Source organism: Nyctibius grandis, chromosome 1, assembly GCF_013368605.1.
Source record: "Nyctibius grandis isolate bNycGra1 chromosome 1, bNycGra1.pri, whole genome shotgun sequence".
NCBI lineage: Eukaryota > Metazoa > Chordata > Aves > Nyctibiiformes > Nyctibiidae > Nyctibius > Nyctibius grandis.
Window position 1 is genome coordinate 131,543,059 of NC_090658.1, and position 26,003 is coordinate 131,569,061.

General features: G+C 49.6%; 1 protein-coding gene across 4 annotated transcripts in view; it reads right to left on the minus strand.

Moving 5' to 3' along the window:
- Window positions 1-26,003, minus strand: part of EXTL3 (exostosin like glycosyltransferase 3) — a 157,627-nt gene that overhangs the window by 72,556 nt on the left and 59,068 nt on the right. For 3 of the 4 annotated variants that reach the window (XM_068402090.1, XM_068402074.1, XM_068402082.1), the window contains one exon: window positions 2,991-3,085. The gene's annotated coding sequence lies outside the window, so the exon portion shown is untranslated. Of the gene's footprint in view, window positions 1-2,990; window positions 3,086-4,302; window positions 4,395-26,003 lie in introns of those variants that run through there. The other variant, XM_068402098.1, reaches the window with a different exon arrangement.

Sequence of the window (26,003 nt, forward strand, 5' to 3'; positions counted from 1 at the left end):
TTGGCCTTCTTGGCCACAAGGGCACACTGCTGGCTCATGGTCATCCTGTTGTCCACTAGGACCCCCAGGTCCCTTTCCCCTACGCTGGTCTCCAACAGCTCTGTCCCCAACTTGTACTCATACATGGGGTTGTTCTTGCCCAGATGCAGGACTCTACACTTGCCCTTGTTATATTTCATTAAATTTCTCCCCGCCCAACTCTCCAGCCTGTCCAGGTCTCTCTGAATGGCTGCGCAGCCTTCCGGTGTGTCAGCCACTCCTCCCAGTTTTGTGTCATCAGCGAACTTGCTGACAGCGCACTCTAATCCCTCATCCAAGTCATTAATGAATATATTGAATAGAACTGGTCCCAGAACCGACCCTTGCGGAACTCCGCTAGACACAGACCTCCAACTGGACTCTGTCCCATTGACCACCACTCTCTGGCTTCTTTCCTTCAGCCAGTTCACAATCCACCTCACTACCCGATCATCCAGACCACACTTCCCCAGTTTAGCTGCGAGGATGCTGTGGGAGACCGTGTCAAACGCTTTACTGAAATCGAGATAGACCACATCCACAGCTTTACCATCATCTATCCACCGGGTAACATCCTCATAAAAGGCTATCAAGTTGGTTGAGCAAGACTTCCCGTTGGTGAAGCCATGCTGAGTGCCCCTAATGATCCCCCTATCCTTGATGTGCCTAGAGACAGCACCAAGAACAAGTTGCTCCATCACCTTTCCAGGGATGGAGGTGAGGCTGACTGGTCTATAGTTACCCGGGTCCTCCTTCCTGCCCTTTTTGAAGACTGGAGTGACATTCGCTTTCCTCCAGTCCTCAGGCACCTCGCCCGTTGCCCACGACTTAGCAAAGATGATGGAGAGTGGCCTAGCAATGACTTCCGCCAGCTCCCTCAGCACCCGCGGGTGCATCCCATCAGGGTCCATTACGCATCAGAACTACCATTTCTAGCCACCACGGTAATGTAGTGGTTTAAACACCAAAAAAAATGCTTTAATGTAGGATTGCAGGCTGGATCCCAGCCAGCCAACAGCACTGCTTAAAAAGGAAGGATTTATCTCTATGAAACACTTACTAAACAACGTGCTAAGTGCTTGAAAGTAAAGCCTTCGCTAAATAACCACATCTTAACCCAAAATTCTGCACGTTGGCATTCTCTTCTGCTGCAGGCAAGACCGATTCCCTTACACAGCATGCTGCTTTTCTCTCTTTCTCTCTTTTTAAGAAAAAAAAGAATTTTCTCTTTCAGTTTAACTTTGAGGCACGATGGAAGACCACAGCCTGGCCTCAAAGACGTGAGATCTTTTGAACTCAAAGTCAGCAGGCTCTCACAGGAGCTGAGCTCGAGGGCTGCTCTGGAATAAATCAAAAAGGATTTACACTTTCACTTGAACAAGGCAGAAAAAAAAAAAACCCTAGATGTACAGATACGTGATTGGGGGTGGGGAGACAGTTAACGGGTTAAAAAAAAATACAAAAGGCAACTTAGAAGAGTGCCATTATGGCTTGATTGTCACGATCCCGTAAGCTAAACACTATCCTGCACGGTTGGATTTCCTGAAGGAAATCACCAGCACAGTTGCTAGGTCTGCTGGAAGCGGTTCAACCCGAGTATATACGGAGCAGATGCTCCAAACGTGACACAGAAGGACACAGCGCTCCTGGAGAAATCTTGCGACAGCAAGTCAAACCAGGGGCTTGAACTGGTCATGTGTCATTAAAGATGAAGCTGTGGCTTTTTCCACATAGTAGAGTTCAAGGCCAAAAGGGACCCTGAGAGCACCTAGTCTGCACCTTGCTGTATCACGGGCCATTATATGTCATCCAAGTTTTCCTAAGAGCAGGAGTTAGATCTGGCAGCCAAATCCCAACGTCAATAACTGTGGCAGCTCCCAGTAACAGTCCACGAGCTACTTCCACTCAAAAACCCAGGCTACCAGAGTAGCTTTGCATAGGATGCAACCGCCTCTTGGTGCCCTGGCATCCCTCTGCCAGCAAACGCTGCTCCCTGGCAGAGGCAGAAGTGACTCCGTGCTCCAGCCACTTTGCTTCACACTTGACACCTTGGCTCAAGCCCAAATTCATCACAGTTTTGACAATACTGCACAGGGCACAAAATCTCATCCTCTGGCTTCGTTACAGGAGTGAGAGGAGAACTGGAAAAGGAGAAATCTGCTGCTGGCAGCAATCTCTAGCCTCTGCAGTGAGATTGCCGACGGTTCCCAGTCAGCCACACACCCCCGTAATAGCTGTGCATCAGCAGCCCATGGACTAATCCTTACACGGTGAACCTACCTTGGTTACAAAGGTTTTTGGGGCAAGAATCTGCCCAATGAATGATGCTAAAGAAGAAAAATTTTCAGATCATGCACACAGTTTCAGAGTCCAACTCCCCCCAGTGAGCTGTGTGCAGGGATTTGCATCCCAACTCCCCCAGACACTGAGCTGGGGAGCTCAGACCATTAGTGACATTCAATCATAGAATCATTGTGGTTGGAAAGGACCTTTAAGAAAGACCATCAAGTCCAACCATTAACGAGCACTGCCAAGCCCACCACTAACCCATGTCCCTCAGCACCACATCTACACGGCTTTTAAATCCCTCCGGGGATGGTGACTCAAAAGCAGAATTTAAACTGCTGAAATCAGAATATCGTGAAATGCCACTTCTTCATCTGCAGTTCTGCCAACTAAATTTAGCTAAAACTTTCAGCAAATAAGAGATGATTAAATAAAAGAGCTGATGGCCAAAAAAATATCTAAGGGGCTTGACTAAGACTCCATGGGTGACACTGTACTGGTGTGGCCCAACTTTTACAGGCTTTCCCCATCTCACCGTAACTTTACCTTGACTATGGGGAGAAGGGAGAGTGTTGCTAGAAGAGTGCAGAGATGTTTTGGTAGACTCTTAAAATATAGCAAGGGAAGAAGCAATCTAATGCCAGGAGTGAAGCAGACTGACACCGCAAGGCTCGTTTGTGCTGTACCTTCTGCACCTTGGCTCAGACCTGTCCTGCATCACACATCAACTCCTTCACGACTTTTCTTCTTTCTCCCAGCGTTGATCTCAAGGGTTCTTCTCCTGTTTAATATAAAAACACAAGCAAAACCACACGTGCTTAAGAAACACATTACCACATGTACTTAAGAAACATATTACCCATCACCTAGAGGCATCGGGCAAGAGAGGCTATTAGCACGTTGGCTAAAAAACACTCCTTGCAGACCATCTCCAAACAGATGAGAGATTCATAAGTAGACGGTCTTCTGCCTGAACGCTCCCATGGGCTCAACAATCTGGGCTGCTGTGATGTGTCAGAGGTTGGAGGATACTCGCTGAGGAAACAGGCACAGGATTAGGCCCAAGGCAAAGGAAACCTCTTGGGTGCTATGATGCCCAGAGCAATGAGGCACATTCTGGTCTCCTGCATATCCCTCAGCACGGCAGAGACTCACAAAGAGAGCGCAGGGCTTCTGTAGTAAAAATCAAACTGGCCAAAACTCCCCAAGCAAAGTTTTAATGACCTGGACTCCTGGTCCTGAGCCACTTCCATTGCAGGAACACCAGAAAAACAAACTCCGAGCCTCCCCTACCTAAATTTGATGCTTCTTGGGCTTGTAAGGGCAATATGCACACTTACAGGGCCAGCCAGGTCCAGAAGAAGGACGCGAGAGATGCTCTCGGTTGTCACTGACTTGCTGAGTTACCTTCACTCCACCAAACCCTGGCCCTGAAGCTGGGGATGAGGATACTCGGCTTCGTAAGAGCCAGTACAACCTACAGCAGCAGACCTGCAGTGGTAGATGATCAGCACGCTTTACAAACCCTGCTGCTGGTACCTCTCTCTAAACGAGACAACCTGGAGAAGGGATATTTCAAATCCTTTGCAGCGAAACGGGGTGAACGTCGGTCGTCAGCTCTGTGCTCCACCAGCTCAAAGCCAGCTCGCAGGCGTTCTCAGCTCCCTGCACAGAAAACATCTCCACCACAACACCTGGAAACTGATACCTCTCCACTTACATACATGAGACCATTTCCCACAAAAAATAAAATAATCAACTACATTGTTCTGGAGGTGCCAAGGTCAGAGGACCACAGCAAACCATCCAGTCGGACCTATTGCGTGACACGCCACGAGCTCCACCCGCCACTTCCAGCCTCAAGCCCAATAACTCACAGTGATTTTTTCATCCAGCTTTTTCCCCGGCTCAAATCCTCTCTCAGACACGCTTCTGCTGCAACCAACCGTCTGATCTCAGCAGCCAAACATACAGAAAACTTGAAACAAAATAAAATACCTTTTGCTAACGGAAGCCCAGGGCTGCAGGGCTGTTTCTCAGCGGGCGATGCCTCTGCTGTAGGTGGCATTTCCTTTAGTTTCAGAACAAAAAGCGCTGCGCATCAGGGCCATCCACATCCTGCCTTCACCCTCCTACACAGCCTCTTGGACAGTCACAGTTTTGGCAGCCCATACACGCGGCGTGTCCCAAGCCTCCCTCTTCCCACCCCTCCTCTAATGCGTTCCATACTCGCAGCCTTTCACACGGTCCCAGCTCCGCCGCTGCTCCCAGCAGGGAGCTGGTGCTGGTCCTCAGGGACTGGTGCTGGGCTCTGCACGAGACCAGCAGCTGCTTATGGAGGCTGCCTCCATCCTTTTCACTTCGGCTAGCAAAATGCTTCCCAAGCGCCTACATCTCTGGGCTAGGAAGAAGGAAACACGTCGTGAAGGCAGCTCTGCTCTCTCTTGGCAGGCTGCAGGACGTGGCGCGTCTCCATCTGCACAAGGCTACAAGATGTTTGCAGAAACGGGAACTAACAGCCACGACCCCTCTCTCCCTCGCTCCTCCCCGGACTGCAAAGCTCTTCCCAGAGTTCTCCAGAAATCACGAGTGAAGATGTTACCCAACAGCCAGAGCTGAGGGTTTCATTTTGATTTTTTTGATTTTCATGTCAACGTGCCCTGCGAAATACACGCTCCAACGCTCACCCACCCTACACAAACCTGGCATCCATACACAACCCTCGCTGGCTCTTTGAGGGCTGCAAATATCTTATCGCAAGCTTTGAATACAAAATAAAAATCCACATTGGTTATATTAATTTTTTTTCCCCAAAGTCACTAATTATTCTGGCTCCCTGCAACTCTGCACACTTGGGGCAAAGGACCCAAGAACTCAGAGCACGTGGAAATGGGATGTCCAAACTCACACCAACCAAATGAACCACTCTCCTGGGAGCTTAGGGGTTTTTTTTTTTTAAAGCCTAATTCTAATGTAAGCTCTGAAAAACATCAGGGTGCTCATGGGATAAGTGCTACCTTCTGATAAAAGCAAAGCCCCTTCTCTAATAAACACTGTATAACTTATACACCCTAAAAATTACAGCACAGATTAATGACAGGAGCGGTGGCAAGGAGCTGTTACGACTTCATTTTGGGTTTTATTAGTTTTTACAAGCTAAAAGGTTGCACCAGGAAGCTAAACTGCAGTTGTCAGCAGAAGTGAAGGACATTGTGGGATACATTTTATTCCAGCTCTTTTATTGTTTGGCTCCTCGGAGTGATTCAAGCAGCTTAAGGATTTCAGAGGTACTGTCACAAGAATGTCTGTCCCTTAGCAAGATGCCATTGAAAAAAGACCAAAAAACACCAGCTTTTAAAGACCTGGCTGGACCAGCAGAAGCTGCTCAAGAGTCAACAACTGCTGACTGCTACCAAATTGTTCCCTCACGGGGATGTGCCTTTTTCTGGCTCCATAATACGTGGTAAATGCTGATTTTTGCAGCTCTGCCAAAACACATGCATGTACACACACACGCGGCGTGACTGTCCCCACCATCGGTGGGAGCCGGCAGCGCGCTGGCACACGTCTGCTGCGACACCATCCAGAGGGACCTGGACAGGCTGGAGAGCTGGGCCTGTGCGAACTGCATGAAGTTCAACAAGGCCAAGTGCAAGGTCCTGCACATGGGTCGGGGCAATCCCAAGCACAAACACAGGCTGGGCGGAGAATGGGTTGAGAGCAGCCCTGAGGAGAAGGACTTGGGGGTGATGGGTGACGAGAAGCTCACCATGAGCCGGCAACGTGCGCTGGCAGCCCAGAAGGCCAACCGTGTCCTGGGCTGCATCCCCACCAGCATGGCCAGCAGGGCGAGGGAGGGGATTCTGCCCCTCTGCTCCGCTCTCGGGAGACCCCCCTGCAGTGCTGCCTCCAGCTCTGGGGCCCCCAACAGAAGAAGGACATGGAGCTGTTGGGGTGAGTCCAGAGGAGGCCACGAAGATGCTCAGAGGGCTGGAGTCCCTCTGCTATGGAGACAGGCTGAGAGAGTTGGGGCTGTTCAGCCTGGAGAAGAGAAGGCTCTGGGGAGACCTTCTAGCACCTTCCAGTGCCTGAAGGGTATAGGGGAAAGCGGGAGAGGGCCTTTTTACAAGGGCAAGTAGTGACAGGATGAGGGGGAACGGTTTTAAACTGAAAGAGGGGAGATTGAGATGAGATCTTAGGAAGAAATTCTTTGCTGTGAGGGTGGTGAGACCCTGGCCCGGGTTGCCCAGAGAAGCTGTGGCTGCCCCCTCCCTGGCAGTGTTCAAGGCCAGGTTGGATGGGGCTTGGAGCAACCTGGTCTGGTGGAAGGTGTCCCTGCCCGTGGCAGGAGGGTTGGAGCTAGATGATCTTTAAGGTCCCTTCCAACCCAACGAACCCAACCCATTCTATTCTATTCTATGACATGACATGACATGACATGACATGACATGACATGACATGCTGCTTCACGTCCCTCAGACTAAAATCAAGCGTGGTAGGGTGCGATGGGCTCTCCGCGGGATGGAATCTGGATGGACAGCACACACTGTAATTAGGTGTTGACAGAGGCCTTGTGCTCATTTGCTTCTGATCGAGCCTCTACTTTACCCTCATCCCTGTGCACAAAAATTAGCTCCTCTAATGTCTGCTGTGATTGAAGCGCAGCTCACCAAGGTGCTGCTGGCACAGGCGAGGGACTCAGCAGAAGCAGGTTGGGGTGATCATCTCTTCCAGACCTGGTCCCAGGAGATGAAGAGGAGACACCAAATATCCCCGGGGTATTTGTTTCGCTGTGCCCAGTGCTGCCCCATCAATCAAGGGCAGGTAATGCCGCTTCCCTGCTGTGCCAGCCCCTGAAGGGGATACGCGGAGGACTGGAGCACAACGTGGCTGGCCCAGACCCAACCCAGGAAAGCCTCTAACAGCGCTGGCAAAAGGAGAAATGTTTTGAAGATTCCTGAGACAGCAGACATCTGCTTTTTGTCCAAGCACCACCCCAGGGTTCTGCTGGACTCTTCTCGACAGACAATTAAAAAGCGATTTAATTGGCATCAGTTATTCCTTGAACTGCTGGACCAACCCAACCACTTCTCCCCACTAGACCGAGCTGGTAAGAGATGCTGGTCTTCATCCTCATCCAGCTCCCCGAGCACTGTGGGGCTGGAGAGCAGAGAACTTCCTACTGCTGAGATGTCTGCTGGCTGCTTGCCCAGCAGAGGACTTGTTTCCAAACCAGATTATGAAAACTAACGAGGAAAAAGGGAAGGGAACATTACTTTGTGGGAGGGCAGAACGAAGGGGGGCATTCTTGGTCAAAGCAGAGCGTCTCTTTGGGCACCATAGTATGACTGAATTCAAGGCTGCTTCCCCACTGCTCAGAGCAATGGTTGGACTCGATGATCCCAGAGGTCTCTTCCAACCTGATTGATTCTGTGATTCTGTGTGCTCTGTGGGATGCTGAGCTTTCCCGAGGTCCCAGAGTGCTCCCCCACACACCACCAAGCCACAAACTGCATGTGGACCACCTTACCCCACCTCTCAGGATGCTTGCAGTGAGGGCTTGCTCCCAGGCTGACAAACCTCTGCTGGAAGGGCGCGCAGGGCTGTGCTCTCAGCTGCATCGCGGATCCTGGTTCAGCAGAAGGTGAATCCCAGCTGAACCCGGGTGACTCCGTGCTTGGGGCAGAGGCAGCCTCGCTGCCTGCAGACCTCGGTTACACCACTGAGTTGCGGTAAGAGCCCAACCTACATGGCCTGAGGCATGATGCAGTGTTACTCGGTGCCTCAACAGTGTCTCTGTTACAAAGGTGAGGTTTTCTGCAGGAACCAATGCTCTAAAGAGAATTTGTTCGACCTGCACAGACAGAAGCCTTAAAACAGTATTAACAACCCCAAGTAATTCCTGCACCAACAGCCTTAGCAACTCCACCGCTGTCACCTCAGATGAAACTGCCAAACACCATGATCCCCAGCTGAGATGACAGAATCACAGAACAGTTTGGGTGAGAAGGGACCTTTAAAGGCCATCTAGTCCAACCCCGCTGCCATGGGCAGGGACACCTTCCACTAGTCCAGGTTGCTCAAGGCTCCATTCAATCTGTCCTTGAATGTTTCCAGGGATGGGACATCTACTACCTCTCTGGGCAGGCTGTGCCAGTGTTTCACCACCCTCATTGTAAAAAATGTCTTATGTCCAATCCAAACCTACCTGCTTTCAGTTTAAAACCATTCCCCTTGTCCTCTCACTACAGGCCCTGGTAAAAAGTCCTTTTCTTATAAGCCCTCTATATTTTGAAAGGCTGCAATAAGGTCTCCCTGGAGCCTTCTCTTCTCCTTGCTGAACAACCCCAACTAACTCAGCCTTTCTTCATGGTAGGGGTGCTCCAGGCCCTGATCATCTTCATGGACCTCCTCTGGACCTGCTCCAACAGGTCCATGTCTTTCCTGTGCTGAGGACCCCAGAGCTGGATGCAGCACTGCAGGGGGGCTGCAGGCTGCCCAGGGAGGGTGGGGAGTCTCCTTCTCTGGAGATATTCAAAACCTACCTGGACGCGACCCTGCGCAATGTGCTCTGGGTGACCCTGCTTTGGCAGGGGTTGGGCTGGGTGATCTCCAGAGGTCCCTTCCAACCCCAACCAGGCTGGGATTCCGGGGGGTCTCACCAGAGTGGAGCAGAGGGGCAGAATCCCCTCCCTCACCCTGCTGGCCATGCTGCTGGGGATGCAGCCCAGGATGCTGTTGGCTTTCTGGGCTGCAAGTGCACATTGCTGTCTCATGTCCAATTTTTCATCCAGCAGTAGCCCCAAGTCCTTCTCCACAGGGCTGCTCTCAATCCATTCATCTTCCAGTTTGTATTGATACTGGGGATTGCCTCGACCCAGCTGGAAGACCTTGCACTTGGCCTGTTGAACTTCATGAGATTCACATGGGCCCGCTCGTGAAGCCTGTCAGGGTCCCTCTGGATGGCATCCCTTCCCTCTAGTTTATCAGATGACAGATGATGCTACATGAAAGTATTGGAGAACGGGTCATTCTCAACTGCTCACTTGCTGAGTGTTCCTCCATGTCCCCCTCGGCACATGTGGACACCATGCTAGGAGAGCTCCACGTTTGCCAGAACAAGAGTTAAAGACACCCCTGTGCCAGGAAACCATGCCTTAAAGTCTGTGAAGACAAGCCAAACTTATGATCTTTTAAGCAGAGGGATGGCTCTTGTAGCTGGACTTTGGGATTTTTAAGTTTGGGAGCTTTTTTTTTTAACTCATTGTAAAAAAGTTTTTCAGGTCACTTCTGATGCAAAGAGTCATCTAAAAGGAGGAGGCTGTCAGATTATCTCTCAGCGAGGGAAGATCTGTTCCCTGGGCATGGACTCAGAGCCTTGTGAGTCTCTACGCCATCTGCATATTACATGTTTGTCCTCCAAGCCCCACGGACACTTCTTTGATGTGTTACCGTTCGGTGAGCCAGAGCTCCCAAAGGTCTTGAGATCACAGCAATCTGTGTGGCAGGATGTCTTCGGTGGATAAGGACACCTCCATCCTTTGAAGCAGAAGTTTGTTGTTGTTGCTGTCTTTTTTAAAGCTCATTTCAATTGCATTTTTTTCATGTCACTCCTGCCTTTCATCCTCGGTTATTTTGCCAAGCAAACAGGGCTGCATTTGGCACAGACGGAGCAGAACGGCGCACACGCTGCAGAGACAACGCTTACCAACATCTGCCGCTCACCCCATAGTCATCCTCTAACTGCGCGCCTCGCCGCTGCTGTCCACGGGAGAAAGCAAGTGGCCGATGTCTGCTGCAGAGCCTCAACAAGCGCGTGTGCATCTAGGAACCCCTTCAAGAAGTAAAAAGCTTTGCCCTAAGCAACCACACTAAGTCACCAAGCTCACCACCAAGTGCTGGAGATGGGAGAAGTCCAGCATGGGGACTGCTGGAATACATGAAATAGAATCACAGAATCAACCAGTTTGGAAGAGCCCTCTGGGATCATCGAGTCCAACCATTGCCCTGACACCACCATGCCAACTAGACCAGGGCACTAAGTGCCATGTCCAGGCTTTTCTTAAACCCCTCCAGAGATGGGGACTCCACCACCTCCCTGGGCAGCCCCTTCCAATGGCTAATGACCCTTGCTGAAAAGAAATGCTTCCTAATGGCCAACCTGAACCTCCCCTGGCCAAGCTTGAGGCTGTGTCCTCTTGTCCTAGCGCTGGTTGCCTGGGAGAAGAGGCCGACTCCCACTTCACTACAACCTCCCTTCAGGTAGTTGTAGACTGCACTAAGGTCACCTCTGAGCCTCCTCTTCTCCAGGCTAAACACCTGCAGCTCCCTCAGCCGTTCCTCATAGGTCAGACCCTCCAGACCCTTCACCAGCTTGGTCACCCTCAGCAAAGATCCGTGCTGTTACGACAAGAGGAATGTTAACGCTGGACCACGTACAACACGCAGGGTCAGTGCCTTGCACCTCTGGGATGCAGGGCTGGAGGAAGGCAGCAAGAACACGGGCTCAAGGCAGAGCGGGGCACGGCTGATGCAGAGAGCAGCTATGGAGAGATGCCCAGGAAGGCTCCTCTGCCCCCCTGGGGAATCCAGCCCTGCTCTTACACACATGGTCTCCTCCTGGCCTCTCCAGCTCGCTGCTCCAACATAAACAAGTAAGATCTACATCCTCCTGGAAATTAAAACCAGCATCTCGGATATGTACACAGACGAGCTCTCCTTCCCCCCAGCAGGAAACAGGGATGGAGAATTTGCAGCCCCAGGTGGCCTGGAGCAATCCACACTGGGGGGGCTGGGGAAGGCCAACAGTGAAATGTGCAGCACTAAATGTCATCTTGGGATATTTAACTACGTCTGTTTTCTTTTCTGACCTCCTCTCTTCACTATCCAGATAAATTTGTCCATTTTCTTTTGCTCATGCTCGCAGTGTCCACTGAAAAGCTTTTTCCTTTACCCCTTGGTCACAAAAACATCACAATCTGTTTTCATCTCACCCTTTCCTGACAATTACATCCACTTCCTTCCCTATTTTCCCTTCTTTCAAAGGTCTCATCCACGTTCCTTTTTCATTTCACTCATCTGCCTGTACCATCATCATTTTTCACACTGCCAGGCGTGCCACTGTGTATCTAAGCTTTGTTTTCATATGGTTATTTAAGCTCATTCTCCTGCACTAAGGTAGACAAATATTGCAACCTAATACAGAAATATGCCCATGGAAATCATTCCCGGCGTGCAACACCCTCACCCAACCTGAGCACCAACGTGACCAAGACATGGCACAACGCGAGCTCAGATCTGCCGCTCCGGTGGGCCACCCATCCACGGCGAAGGCACAGGAGGCTGCAAGCGGCTCCGCTGTGTACACGCGTGCTGGCATCTCTCCAAGGGTCTCTCCACCAAAGCTGCTGAGCTGACCACAGCTGGGATGGAGACATAGAATCACAGAATCACAGAATCAATCAGGTTGGAAGAGCCCTCTGGGATCATTGAGTCCAACCATTGCCCTGACACCACCATGGCAACTAGACCAGGGCACTAAGTGCCATGGCCAGGCTTTTCTTAAACACATCCAGAGATGGTGACTCCACCACCTCCCTGGGCAGCCCCTGCCAATGGCTAATGACCCTTGCTGAGAAGAAATGCTTCCTAATGTCCAACCTGAACCTCCCCTGGTGAAGCTTGAGGCTGTGTCCTCTTGTCCTAGCGCTAGTTGCCTGGGAGAAGAGGCCGAGCATCCTTGTGCATTCCTCCTTTTCTTACACCAACCCCCACTCTCTCTAGGCAAAGCCCTCCTTATGCATCGTCATTATCAGCTGATTGGCAGCCTTGAGCTTGCTGAGGGAATTTAGGAGGTTTTAAAGGGGATCTTTGTCAGTTTGGGATTTACATAGTCACTTGGTCATCTAAAGGCACACAGTCAAGAGCTGTCTCCTGCAAGAGGACGTGAAAAGGAAATTATGGCTACTGGAGTGGGTGGTTGAGGACACACAGAGCTTTCAGTTGAGCGTCTCCAACACGAGCTACACCCTACCTGCGCGTTGGCAAGCTCCTAGTCAGCTGGAAGGTAAATGATTAGCTGAAATCCCTTCCCTTCCGGTGACTCAGCAGGCAGGCAGGAGCTTTTAGGGCATCTCTAACCTGTTTGACTTTCGATTGCGAGTCTGAACCCAGACTGGCAGTCGTTGGAGGTGAACGGTAAGGAGAAGGCAGTAGAAATGAATCCTTTGCTCTCAGAGTGGGACATGACTCTTGGGGGAGGAAAGAATTTCCTAGTTTGTTTCTGGGAAGTCAGTTGTTTTTGTTTGGGTTTGCAGGAGAAACTAACAGTTTATCCCTATTTTTCACAAGCCTTTAAAAATTCCTTTCTTGCAGTGGGATCATAAAATCTTCGACTTTCTCTCTGCTCTGCAACAACAGGTTTTAATTTCACTGTTTGTATGATTTTGTTTGCTGAAGTGGAAACTATATAGGGGCACTCTGGGGTTTCCTTCTGTGCCTTTTTCCCCCCATAGACCCCTCCCAGTGCAGTCTGCGCTGTAACTGGTATAACAACAGGGTCCCCAACAGCCCTTCATTTCTAGCTCTGTTTTATGTGTTCTTTTCCAGAGTATTAAAGTGCTGGGTAGCCTCTGTGCTCCAACGAGGCATAAACAATTCAGACAGCAAATGCTATAGAGCAAGTGCAGTTAATGAACCCAGATGGTTTTGCTGCCTGTTTTATGTGACATGTTGCCTGCATTAGCCTGGGAAACTTTCTGCTCTTAAATATCAAAGAGCTCTATTTAATGTTTTGCGTTGTCCAAACTTCTGCTGGACTTTGGCATCTCCTTAATGGCACTTAGTACTGCAGGTACAGGGGCTCCAGAAATGCCTTCTGCCTGACCTTGCATCATGTGTGCCCAGATGGCCAAGAAGGCCAATGGCATCCTGGCCTCTATTCCAGCCCACCACAGAAATTCAGTCCAAAGGAAGCAGTCCAAGCAAGAACTTCCAGCATTTTCCTGTGCGAACCCACCCTCTGTTTCACGATGGCGTTTTGCTTTCACAGCAAAAATGGTGCTATGGGATTTAGCCTTCAAGAAAGGGAATGGAAACTCCCTTTGCTCAATGCCACCAAACGGGTGTCACTGTAGAGAACTGTGCTGGTATGAGGTGTTCAGAAACCACCTCCTGACATGGTCTCAGTTTTGGAACACACACTGGACTGCTACATACCATAGCTTAGTTTGTGACCATGCAATGAGCTGGACAGCCTCAGCCTCTCTGTATCACAGAATCACAGAATCAACCAGGTTGGAAGAGCCCTCTGGGATCATCGAGTCCAACCATTGCCCTGACACCACCATGCCAACTAGACCACGGCACTAAGTGCCATGTCCAGTCTTTTCTTAAACACCTCCAGGGATGGTGACTCCACCACCTCCCTGGGTAGCCCCTTTCCAATGGCTAATGACCCTTGCTGAGAAGAAATGCTTCCTAATGTCCAACCTGAACCTCCCCTGGTGAAGCTTGAGGCTGGGTCCTCTTGTCCTATCTCTAGTTGCCTGGGAGAAGAGGCCGACTCCCACTGCGCTACAGCCTCCCTTCAGGTAGTTGTAGACTGCACTAAGGTCACCTCTGAGCCTCCTCTTCTCCAGGCTAAACACCCCCAGCTCCCTCAGCCGTTCCTCGTAGGTCAGAGCCTCCAGACCCTTCACCAGCCTGGTCGCCCTCTGGACTTGCTCCAACCTCTCAGCGTTACTGTATGTAAAGCAAAAGTAACCGGTTATGCACCTCCCAGTGAACCCAGTTACCTGCTTTTAGTTGAAGTACAACTCCCCAAAAATGCATCACGGTTTGGTCCAAAGAGAAAGAGAATCCATCCCTCCCTGGAAACTTGCTCCAATGACTAATGGCAGCTCATGTCTACCTTCTACCATCACCTTCTGAAGAGCAGGTACTTCTCACAGTCCTCTCTGACAGGCTCGGCAGTATCCATCATCCTCTCCCCATGCAACGGAGTTGTGTTTTGGTCTCTCTCTTGACCTGACAAACACACTGGGAGATTTAAAAAGTTCAAGTCTAGATATTTTCTCCCCGCACCAAATACTGCCCTGCTGCTCCTTCTGCATGTTCTCCAGCTTTTCCCATGTCTATTTTAAAATACAGATATCAGAGCTAAATAAGCCATTCCACCAGTATTTTCATAAATGCAGTTTTTGGAAGTAAAAACATCCTTTCTCCCCATTTCCCAGTTCACATGCCCATAGATGGCATTAAACACTCCTTACTACACTATCGCTCTGGGAATTCAAGTAGCTTTGGCTGCTCAGTACAACCACAAGTACCTTTTCACAGCGACAGTTTCTCCAGGGCAGAGCCCCCTTCCTCGGGCACGGCCCACGCTGCTGGCTCCTCCACATGCAACTTCATCGTGGGTCATTTCACATATGGTTTGTGAGACTGCAGTTTACTTTTCGTTTGGATTGCTCCAAGTCATAGAACCATAGAATGGTTTGGGCTGGAAGGAACCGTAAAGCCCATCTAGTTCCACCCCCCTACCACGGGCAGGGACACCTTCCACTAGACCAGGTTGCTCCAAGCCCCATCCAACCTGGCCTTGAACACTGCCAGGGAGGGGGCAGCCACAGCTGCTCTGCGCAACCTGGGCCAGGGTCTCACCACCCTCACACCAAAGAATTTCTTCCTAAGATCTTATCTAAATCTCCCCTCTTTCAGTTTAAAACTGTCCCCCTCGTCCTGTCACTACGTGCCCTTGTAAAAAGTCCCTCTCCAGCTTTCCTGTAGCCCCTTCAGGTACTGGAAGGTGCTAGAAGGTCTCCCCGGAGCCTTCTCTTCTCCAGGCTGAACAGCCCCAACTCTCTCAGCCTGTCTCCAGAGCAGAGGGGCTCCAGCCCTCTGAGCATCTCCGTGGCCTCCTCTGGTCTCGCTCCAACAGCTCCATGTCCTTCTTCTGTTGGGGCCCCAGACCTGGACGCAGCGCTGCAGGGGGGGTCTCATGAGAGCGGAGCAGAGGGGCAGAATCCCCTCCCTCAACCTGCTAAGTAATTTATCATACTCTCACGATTAATTACTCCATCAGTTTTGTGAAGTCCACAGATTTTCTCAGCAGCCACCCTATACTTGATGAAAATCAAAACAGCCAAGGATGCAGCTACTCCTAAGAACTCCCATGATCACATTTACAGCGCTACAGCTTTATCACAGCCTTTACATGCCTTTTATTTCCTATACTGATGAAAAAAAGAGCAGAGACATGGGCTTACACTATCTCCATGGCAGCTTTGACACTGCCTAGTCACACAAAATTCATTCAGAGCAGCGTTTTACCACAAGCTCAGAGAGAACCCACTCCTACTTAGAAGCACAAGATATTACACTCAATTTCTTTTCACTATGGACAAGAGAAAATTGATTAAGCAGGAGGAGTCATCCTCAAAAATAAATCTGCTTATCTACTATCTATCAAATCAAAATAACTTGAAAAACTGGCAAATCTAAGTATTTGCCCAGGAGTAAAGACAAATACATCTTCACTCTCATGCTTTTCTCCTCCCATCCAGTACTTCTGCAGGCTTTTGCCATCACAGGAACGAATGATGCTTGGTGCTACCACCAATGATGCTTCATTCTGGAACTTTAACATGCTCAAAAGCTTTATTAAAAGGTCATTAAAGTCCAGACGCTCATCATGCAACTCCTACTCCACCTACCCTGAGCGTTGCATTTTGACGTAGGCTCCATCTTTAAGTCAAGTAGGTTGTTTGCTGCTTTGTTTTGTTACAGAAGAATATCTCATGCACTGACTAACTCCTGCTGGACAAATTGAGCAGAGACAAGATGTCTGCTCATCTCAGCCATCCTGCAATTAAAACTTTCCTTAATGAGGAACATAGGAACAAAACACTCCGTAATGCCTCACCTTATTTCTTTTGGTCACAACCACCTCCACTGAAACCAAAAGAAGGGTCACTGCCCTCGCTGTCCTCCACAACACTCCAAGCCAACACGTCAATGCACCAGCCCAAGCCGCAGGAGTACAGAGCAGCCACAGGGCTTCAGGTCCCTTTTCTGCAAAACTCCAGACTATTGTGAAGGAAAAAGCATCATGTATCAAATGTAACTTTGACCCAAGGTGGCCCTTGGGGAGTTTTCTGCTCCGTTGGGCCTCCATTTTCACAGGGTCCCAGCGATTTGCTTGTCTGCTTCCTGGAGGCACTGACTGCTGGCAGGGTACAGGTGGGTACTGGAGCATCTCAACTGGAGTCTACAACTACCTGAAGGGAGGTTGTAGTGAAGTGGGAGTCGGCCTCTTCTACTGGGCAACTAGTGATAGGACAAGAGGACACAGCCTCAAGCTTCACCAGGGGAGGTTCAGGTTGGACATTAGGAAGCATTTCTTCTCAGCAAGGGTCATTAGCCATTGGAAGGGGCTGCCCAGGGAGGTGGTGGAGTCACCATCTCTGGAGGGGTTTAAGAAGAGACTGGACATGGCACTTAGTGCCCTGGTCTAGTTGCCATGGTGGTGTCAGGGCAATGGTTGGACTCGATGATCCCAGAGGGCTCTTCCAACCTCATTGATTCTGTGATTCTGTGATCTATAGCCCACGCTCTGCATCTCACCGATGCTCTGCCCAACACTTCAGGGTGTGAAACACTGCCCTTAGCCCACTTCCAGCCTAGATTCTTAAGAGAAATAAAATTTGTACATCTGTGTTTTCTTACACCTCTTCTAAAACCTTATGGAGCAGTTTCAACCCAAATCTGGCCCAGGATAAAGCTCTTAAGACATTAAGGATGTCCTTCCATAAGTTGTCCTTCCATGAGAACATGAGGCTCAGAGGCAGGAAGGGACTAGGACCAGCAGCTTCTGCTAATGTGGGGATGTCTCAGACCTTGGTATATCTATTATAGATATATTTTACTGTCTTTGCCAACATAGAGCTATTTATTCATATATATTCTCACAGAGGCACACACACAGAGTACAGATCTCACTGAACCCCACTAACACTGTAAAACTACATCCAGGGTCTCCAAAAACACACCCTGCTCCAAAACCAGTATTTCTGAAGAGACCATTTCCAGCAGCTTCCCCAAAATCACACACTCTGTGGCAACAGCAAGGAGAGGATCCAACTCGAGGGCAGCATTCAGCGATGCTTAAGCAACACAGTTTTTCTCCCTCCTCCTCCAGCTCCCTGCCCCGTTCCCCTTCCCCTCATTTCCAAATTGGTCCAACTTTGGTGGATTTTTATGGGAACTGCAAAAGAGACATCTACCAAACATCAAATCATTGCTCCCATGTGCAGGAGTAGAGGAATTTTAAAGGGAAATGGTCATTATGCTTTTATTTTTCTTTTTTTTTTTAATTGTAAGAAAGTGTGTATTTTCTCAGCCTCATTCTCCAAAACAGCTCAACGGTTTTCACCAGAGTCTTGACAAAAAGCACATCTCCCAGCAGTCAACTAGCTGGAAAGTTCTGGCTGAAATCAAGTTTGACAAAACACGAGCAATCGAAAAAAGGATTTTCAAACACAGAAAGTCTGGCAAACTTTTAACAGCGGGTGTTAGCATCAGCCCCAGCTGCACCAAAAAGGGAAAATCTGGTCAAACGGTAGATAAGGTTTTTACACACCAAACCTTCGGTGCCCGAGGCAGCTAGCTGGTGTCTCTAGGATCTCTCGAAAGTGGGAGGAAAGGAGAGAGAAGCAGATACGTTCCTCCCAAGGGCAGTTCAGGGCGCCGTTGCCAGACGCTTGCTCAGAAATCCCTCCTCTCTCTCGGTCACTCAACTGGATGAGCAACGTGTACGGGGGCTGCAAGTCAAGAGTCCTCACCTCCCTTTAGAGCCTAAAATCAGCATCCAGCTTCAAACATCACTTGCGGAAAAATAAGGCATAATAAAAGCACAACCACTCTGTCACTGTAACTTTGTTCAAAATAAAATAATCACACCTTAAGTTACACGTACTCCAAGTATTTTTATAAGATTTATGTAAGATTGGTTACAGGGAAATCACAGAATCACAGAATCAACCAGGTTGGAAGAGACCTCTGGGATCATCAACTCCAACCATTGCCCTGACACCACCATGTCAACTAGACCAGGGCACTAAGTGCCATGTCCAGGCTTTTCTTAAACACCTCCAGAGATGGTGACTCCACCACCTCCCTGGGCAGCCGCTTCCAATGTCTAATGACCCTTGCTGAGAAGAAAATCAGATGCCATCCTAACCAAACCCTCCAGGAATAATGAAGAATCAGAAGTGAATGAGAACTTTGCAGGATGCTGATATCATCTGACACTGCCGGTCTTTTCAGCTCATTACTGCTGGCAGCACAGGCTCCCCATGAGGTCCCATGAAGCACGAATGACTTAATCAAGGGACCTCTCCAGGGGTGAGGGAGACACACAGGCTCTGTCAGGCTCATGAATAAAGGCATCAAATCAAAGCCTGGGAAATCAGTGTCGCTCGATGGTAAATTCTTAAGCTGTTAAGTGGTGCTTTACTCCTGCCCCCGTACCACAAACTCAATTGCACTGAGCAGAGCTGGAGACACAACGAACACTGAAGAGCCAGGAGGGGAGAGCAGAAGTTGGTTTCCAGAAGTCCATAGAAAACTGATCAGCATATTTCACAAAATCAGAATCACAGAATCACACAACCAGGTTGGAAGAGACCTCTGGGATCATCGAGTCCAACCATTGCCCTGACACCACCATGGCAACTAGACCAGGGCACTAAGTGCCACGGTCAGGCTTTTCTTAAACCCCTCCAGAGATGGTGACTCCACCACCGACCTGGGCAGCCCCTTCCAATGGCTAATGACCCTTGCTGAGAAGAAATGCTTCCTAATGTCCAACCTGAACCTCCCCTGGCAAAGTTTGAGGCTGTGTTCTCTTGTCCTAGCGCTAGTTGCCTGGGAGAAGAGGCCGACTCCCACTTCACTACAACCTCCCTTCAGGTAGTTGTAGACTGCAATAAGGTCATCTCTGAGCCTCCTCTTCTCCAGGCTAAACACCCCCAGCTCCCTCAGCCGTTCCTCGTAGGTCAGACCCTCCAGACCCTTCACCAGCTTGGTCGCCCTCCTCTGGACTCCATCCAACACCTCAACATCCTTCTTGAAGTGCGAGGCCCTGCTGTTAAACCTCGCAGGTCCCGATGAGATGACAACAAAGTAGCAGGAGTAGACGGCTGAGCAGGTTGAAGCACTGTTAGCCCACAGCCAACGCCTGACTCATGTCAACTACCCTTCCACAGCACGGTAGAAGTGTGCATGCACGTACAGGCACAACTGATTTTCAAAGTTATAAGCAGATCCTTTGAGTACATCTCATTTTCAAGCAAAATCGGACAGCAACTTTACACTCACTGAGCTGCTTGTGCACAGCAAGTGCTGCAAAACCTGCAACGACTTCAAATTCTTTACGATGAACACATTCTCTGTATTAATTTCCCCCAAATGATCCGTACTGGAAATTTATGTCTGACCCTGTATTAAAACCCACAGTAACTATCTCTCTGAACATGCCATGGAGCTGAAATCCAGGAAAGCAGAGTGCCTTAAGAGGCTGAGGAGAATCATTTTCTAGTACATTGGAAAGGACAAACTCTTTTTATGAGTGTGTGTTTTACAGCCTGTTTTTTCAAATTAAAACTAAAATAGTTCCCAGATGGAAGCTGTATCATTCCAAATTCAACCTAAAGAATACTTAAAAAAAAAAAAAAACCAAACAGGCAAAACTTCAGAAAATTTGACTCCATGGAAAAGCTGACAGCATCTTGTGCTGCTCAGAGAGGGCTCAGTGAAAAAAGCCTTGAGATTTTGTTGATCAAAGATTCAAATAAGAAGTAAATAGTTTCAAAATAGGCCTCTTCTCCGAGGCAACTAGCGATAGGACAAGAGGACACAGCCTCAAGCTTGGCCAGGAGAGGGTCAGGTTGGACATTAGGAAGCATTTCTTCTCAGCAAGGGTGATTAGCCATTGGAAGGGGCTGCCCAGGGAGGTGGTGGAGTCACCATCTCTGGAGGGGTTTAAGAAAAGATTGGACATGAATTCAGCTTTTAATTTGCCTAATGCAGACGATAGTCCAGCTCATCTCTTACTCTGGTGCCAGAGAGGCAATGAAGAGAACAGCAGAATATGCAGGAGATGAAAGCTGGTTCCTCGAATTTGTACTTCCACTAGCACGCGAGGGTGGGAGTGCAATCAGCACCTGGCTTTATTTGCATCTCCCAGGTGTTGCAGAGACATCACGTATTTATCAGTTAGTAAGGACAAACGTAGAAGCGGTTTGATCTACAGGAGCACAGGGAGGGAAAGAGGAGGTCACTTGGCAATTTCCAGCTCTGGAGGTCCCTTGCTGCTCCAGGGTAGGAGGGAATAGGAGGGGAATCACTACAGAATCACAGAATCAACCAGGTTGGAAGAGACCTCTGGGATCACCGAGTCCAACCATTGCCCTGACACCACCATGGCAACTAGACCAGGGCACTAAGTGCCATGTCCAGTCTTTTCTTAAACCCCTCCAGAGATGGTGACTCCACCACCTCCCTGGGCAGCCCCTTCCAACAGACACCCGCCCTTCCACCCTTCCCTAAGCATTCATTACTGAGTCCACGCAGGATGCTGCTCTAAACAGACACTTGGCCCAACCAAGTAGTACAGGTCTTTTCTTTCAAATGAAGCTCTGAACTGTGTACTTACTCTTCAAATAAATCAGGCTTCAAGGAACGAAATCATTACCATGGTAGATACAACGCGCCAAGGGAACAACTCCTGCGCCCTACACACAGCCCAAGGTCTGGTCTTACTCTGGCCCAGGCAGAGTGGCCGCACACCTCTCCTGAACACCTCCTGGGTGTCTTGCCCAAGTCCTGGGCAAGAAGCTGTGCCCACCCATCGATCTCAACAGCAGCCCAGCACTCCTCAGCATGTCACCCTCCAGCCCTCTACCAGAGCGATTTCCCTAGGGATCACCAGGGAACGGAGCGAAAACAAATACGTGTGCTTCGACAGAAATGTTTGGGAGGAACCGAAAGCAGATCCTCATTTCCTCCCCTTTACTCAGACACCTCCCCTCATTTCCTCCCCACGCACCTCATCTCCTACCTGTTAATGCTGTCCTCAATCCAATTTCTGGCTCCTACCCCAACCCTCTTACTTTCCTCACTCGTTATGCAGCAGTCCTCCCTTCTTGTAGACATTCTCCTGCTGACACCAAGTTCCAACCTATGTTACAATTTCTGCTGGGCACCGAGATCCTGTTAGAGCAGATCACTGAAATGTTGCCTGTGCTTTGCAGTTTCGGGAGGATCAAGTTATGCCACAGCTCGTCCAAGCTCACGACGCTGTCAGTAACTGTTAAGAAAGTTTTCACTCTGCCTGATAAAGGAGAAAACAGTTTTGGCTGTACTGGAATCAGAATCAGAATCCTGGTCTAGTGGAAGGTGTCCCTGCCTGTGGCAGGGAGGGTTGGAACTAGATTATCTTTAAGGTCCCTTCCAACCCAAACCATTCTGATTGTGAAGCTCTGCAGCAGAGCCCTGTAGGTGCTGCCCTCCCTGCGCTGCAGTCGGGCAGCTGTTGCCCCAGCTCAGTACAACGAGGGGTAAGCGGTGCTTTCCCTTCTCCAAAAGCACTTTGGGATCTCAGTGGGAACAGTCCTGCTGGAGAAGTCCCACCTCAGCCAGAGCAGAGAGCTCTCCCTGGAGCTGGGATTGAACACAGACATCTTCAAGCAGGGGTTTTACCTGCCTCCACGCCACCAAACCCACTCCTTACCAAAAGAAGCAGTGAGAAGAGTCTTTCAACGCCAACATCACGTGAGGCTCCACCAGCAACCACAACAGCAAGCGCAGGTTTCCATACTAATTTCTGCTCGCTGAAAACCCTAGGATACAGCAAGACCAGAATAATACTACCAATTCGTCCCTCTGTACTCGGCACTGGTGAGGCTGCACCTTGAATACTGTGTCCAGTTCTGGGCCCCGCACTTCAAGAAAGATGTTGAGGTGTTGGAGCGAGTCCAGAGGAGGGCGACCAAGCTGGTGAAGGGTCTGGAGGGTCTGACCTACGAGGAACGGCTGAGGGAGCTGGGGGTGTTTAGCCTGGAGAAGAGGAGGCTCAGAGGTGACCTTAGTGCAGTCTACAACTACCTGAAGGGAGGTTGTGGTGAAGGGGGAGTCGGCCTCTTCTCCCAGGCAACCAGCGCTAGGACAAGAGGACACAGCTTCAAGCTTCGCCAGGGGAGGTTCAGGTTGGACAGTAGGAAGCATTTCTTGTCAGCAAGGGTCATTAGCCATTGGAAGGGGCTGCCCAGGGAGGTGGTGGAGTCACCATCTCTGGAGGGGTTTAAGAAAAGCCTGGACATGGCACTTAGTGCCATGGTCTAGTTGACAGGGTGGTGTCAGGGCAATGGTTGGACTCGATGATCCCAGAATTCTCTTCCAACCTGGCTGATTCTGTGATTCTGTGAATTACAGACATTTAATGCAGTAATTTCAGAGCCAATTAACATAACGAACCCCCGTTCTCTTTCAGATAAGTAATGTCAGAACAAGCAAGTTAAAGGTGATCGGGCTGAGGCACATAATAAGAACGCTGAACACTGATTACACGAACCAAGCTGGGAGAGATTTCTACACAGTCGTTCCTCAAAAAACCATCCCCCAACCTCCCTCCGCCTCCACACAGACACAAAAGGAGGATCCGTGGTATTTATTACCCATATTTTGATAGCAGGCAGAGGGAATAGCACTGGAAGCTTTTTATAAAGAAGATACTGAACCAAACCAAGCCCTGCAGCAGATGAGTTGGAGGCAGAAGGGTGGTAAGGTGGTCTTGCAGCAAAGGAGGGAAGGAGGAGGCAGCAAGTCCTCGGTGAGAAGCAGCATGTTCCTTCTGTATTCAGTTGCATGATAAAGAATCGTCTACCAGAGGAACAGACCCGTGTCTCTTGTGGAAAATACCTGTAGCCACATGCACTGCTTGCTCCACGCGCTGCCTTCCACAAAAGGCGGTCAGAAAGGCTGCGAAGGAGCCACGCTTGACACAAGTTCATGACATTTCAAATTGATGTTCTGGTCTAACGGCAAAAAAAAAGGTCACACTAACATTTAGGATAGTAAGTGGAGGGGAAAGAGGTTATTTATGACTTTTTCCGGACGTAAATTTCTCTGCCAAATCAGTTACAAGAACATTAAAGCTTTGTGGGGTGAACATGAGAACTCACCATGGCTGTGGGACAAAAGACCATCGCGCTGATCAGGCCAGCGGGTGCCAGAGTGGTCCCAGTCTGTTCGTTCAGTATAGCCTTTATTTTTCTAGCCAGACACGCAGCTCACAACAGCCCCGTCCAACCCTACTGTGCCATGGGAAGGGGACTCCAGGGCGGCGAAGCTCAGACCGTCAGCGTGAGAACGGGCTGATAAGGCCGCACCGCAGCCAATGAGGATTTCCTGCTTTTGAAGCTGTTTAATATTTTTTTTTCTTTTCTTAGAAATTAACTACAAGTGCCAGTATGGTTAGTGCAACCGACACGAGAAGGAAGTAAGAACAAATAGAAAAAAAACAGGAATGAAATTGGGGCACACAGCTCCCGCCTACAATCTGAACCTGTCTCCTTGTCCACCATGTCTCGTCCAGGACACTTCCCACCTTTGCTTCCAGTTCCACCACAATCCTTACTCCATTTCTCATCCAGTTCCTCCAGATCTGGCCTTCTCCCTCCCATCAGAGAAGTGCTCCAGGAGGCTCCAGTAGATACACTGGGATTCCTTCCTCTGCTTCTTTATGTAGAGTCACCCCAAAATGCTCACCCTTGCTGCCCCAATCCTCCACCCACATCCCCTGTGCTCTCAGACCCAAATGTGATGCCTCACAGAATCAATCAGGTTGGAAGAGACCTCTGGGATCATCGAGTCCAACCATTGCCCTGACACCACCATGGCAACTAGACCATGGCACTAAGTGCCATGGCCAGGCTTTTCTTAAACACCTCCAGAGATGGTGACTCCACCACCTCCATGGGCAGCCCCTTCCAATGCCTAATGACCCTTGCTGAGAAGAAATGCTTCCTCATGTCCAACCTGAACCTCCCCTGGACAAGCCTGAGGCTGTGTCCTCTTGTCCTAGCGCTAGTTGCCTGGGAGAAGAGGCCAACTCCCACTCCACTACAACCTCCCTTCAGGTAGTTGTAGACTGCACTAAGGTCACCTCTGAGCCTCCTCTTCTCCAGGCTAAACACCCCCAGTTCCCTCAGCTGTTCCTCATACGTCAGACCCTCCAGATCCTTCACCAGCTTGGTCGCCCTCCTCTGGACTCGCTCCAACACCTCAACATCTCTCTTGAAGTGCAGGGACTGAAGCCTCAAAGGCTCATCTCACCCCAGGTTCCCCACACACCACCCAGAAGCTGAACCCAACCGCTGTGCTGAAAGCTCGTTATTGCTGATGCTGGCACCGACGCCGAGCCTTTGATGCGTGCACGCAAAATCAAGGCACTACAAAAGAGACCCACAACACCCACAACACCAAGGAAGCCCAAGACGAACAAGCCAACGGACATAAAAGATGCAAAACACTAGCTGTGCTTAACCCAGACACTTGGAGGACACAACCATTTCTCCTCCCAGGCAGTAAGGCTCCATCATGTTTAATGACCATAAATCTGTTTATTTCATGAGCTTAGACTAGAAATCTTTTGCGTATCTACAGTGTGTATTATTTGAGGAACTAAGTTGGTTTATGCACTAAAGCTTTCGCTCTGTCACTTCAAACCAGGGCAAAATCTACCCCACGAGTCAGAAGAGGACGGGTACCAAGGATATGTTTCAAGAGCATCGAACTAACAAACTGATCAAAATAATACGTAGTTTGATTTTCAGACAACAAGGTCACACCAGTACCACCCGTTAGCATCCATGCTGGAACGGACAAGCAACCCCACACTGACAGCTAAGCCTTGTGTTTTAAACTCAGTCGTCACCTCTAAGTTGTTGTATCAAACACAGCAAGCAGGAGTTTTGCTGTTTATTTGGCTACAGACCAGCAGGGAACCATGCTGAAACTGTCCCCTCTGCAAGCCAAGAGCTTCCTTGTCACTGCCTCAGTGTACAACCACCAGCATCAATTACCAGAACTATGAGATATCGGAAAGCAATAATTAGGCAAATTCACAGAATCACAGAATGTTCGGGATTGGAAGGGACCTCGAAAGATCATCTAGTCCAATCCCCCTGCCGGGGCAGGATTACCTAGATCATGTCACACAGGAACGCGTCCAGGCGGGTTTTGAATGTCTCCAGAGAAGGAGACTCCACAACCTCTCTGGGCAGCCTGTTCCAGTGTTCGGTCACACTCACCGTAAAGAAGTTTTTCCTCATATTTATGTGGAACCTCCTGTGTTCCAGCTTGCACCCATTGCCCCTTGTCCTGTCAAGGGATGTCACTGAGAAGAGCCTGGCTCCATCCTCATGACACTTGCCCTTTACATATTTATAAACATTAATGAGGTCACCCCTCAGTCTCCTCTTCTCTAAGCTAAAGAGACCCAGCTCCCTCAGCCTCTCCACATAAGGGAGATGTTCCACTCCCTTAATCATCTTCGTGGTTCTGCGCTGGACTCTCTCTAGCAGTTCCCTGTCCTTCTTGAACTGAGGGGCCCAGAACTGGACACAATATTCCAGATG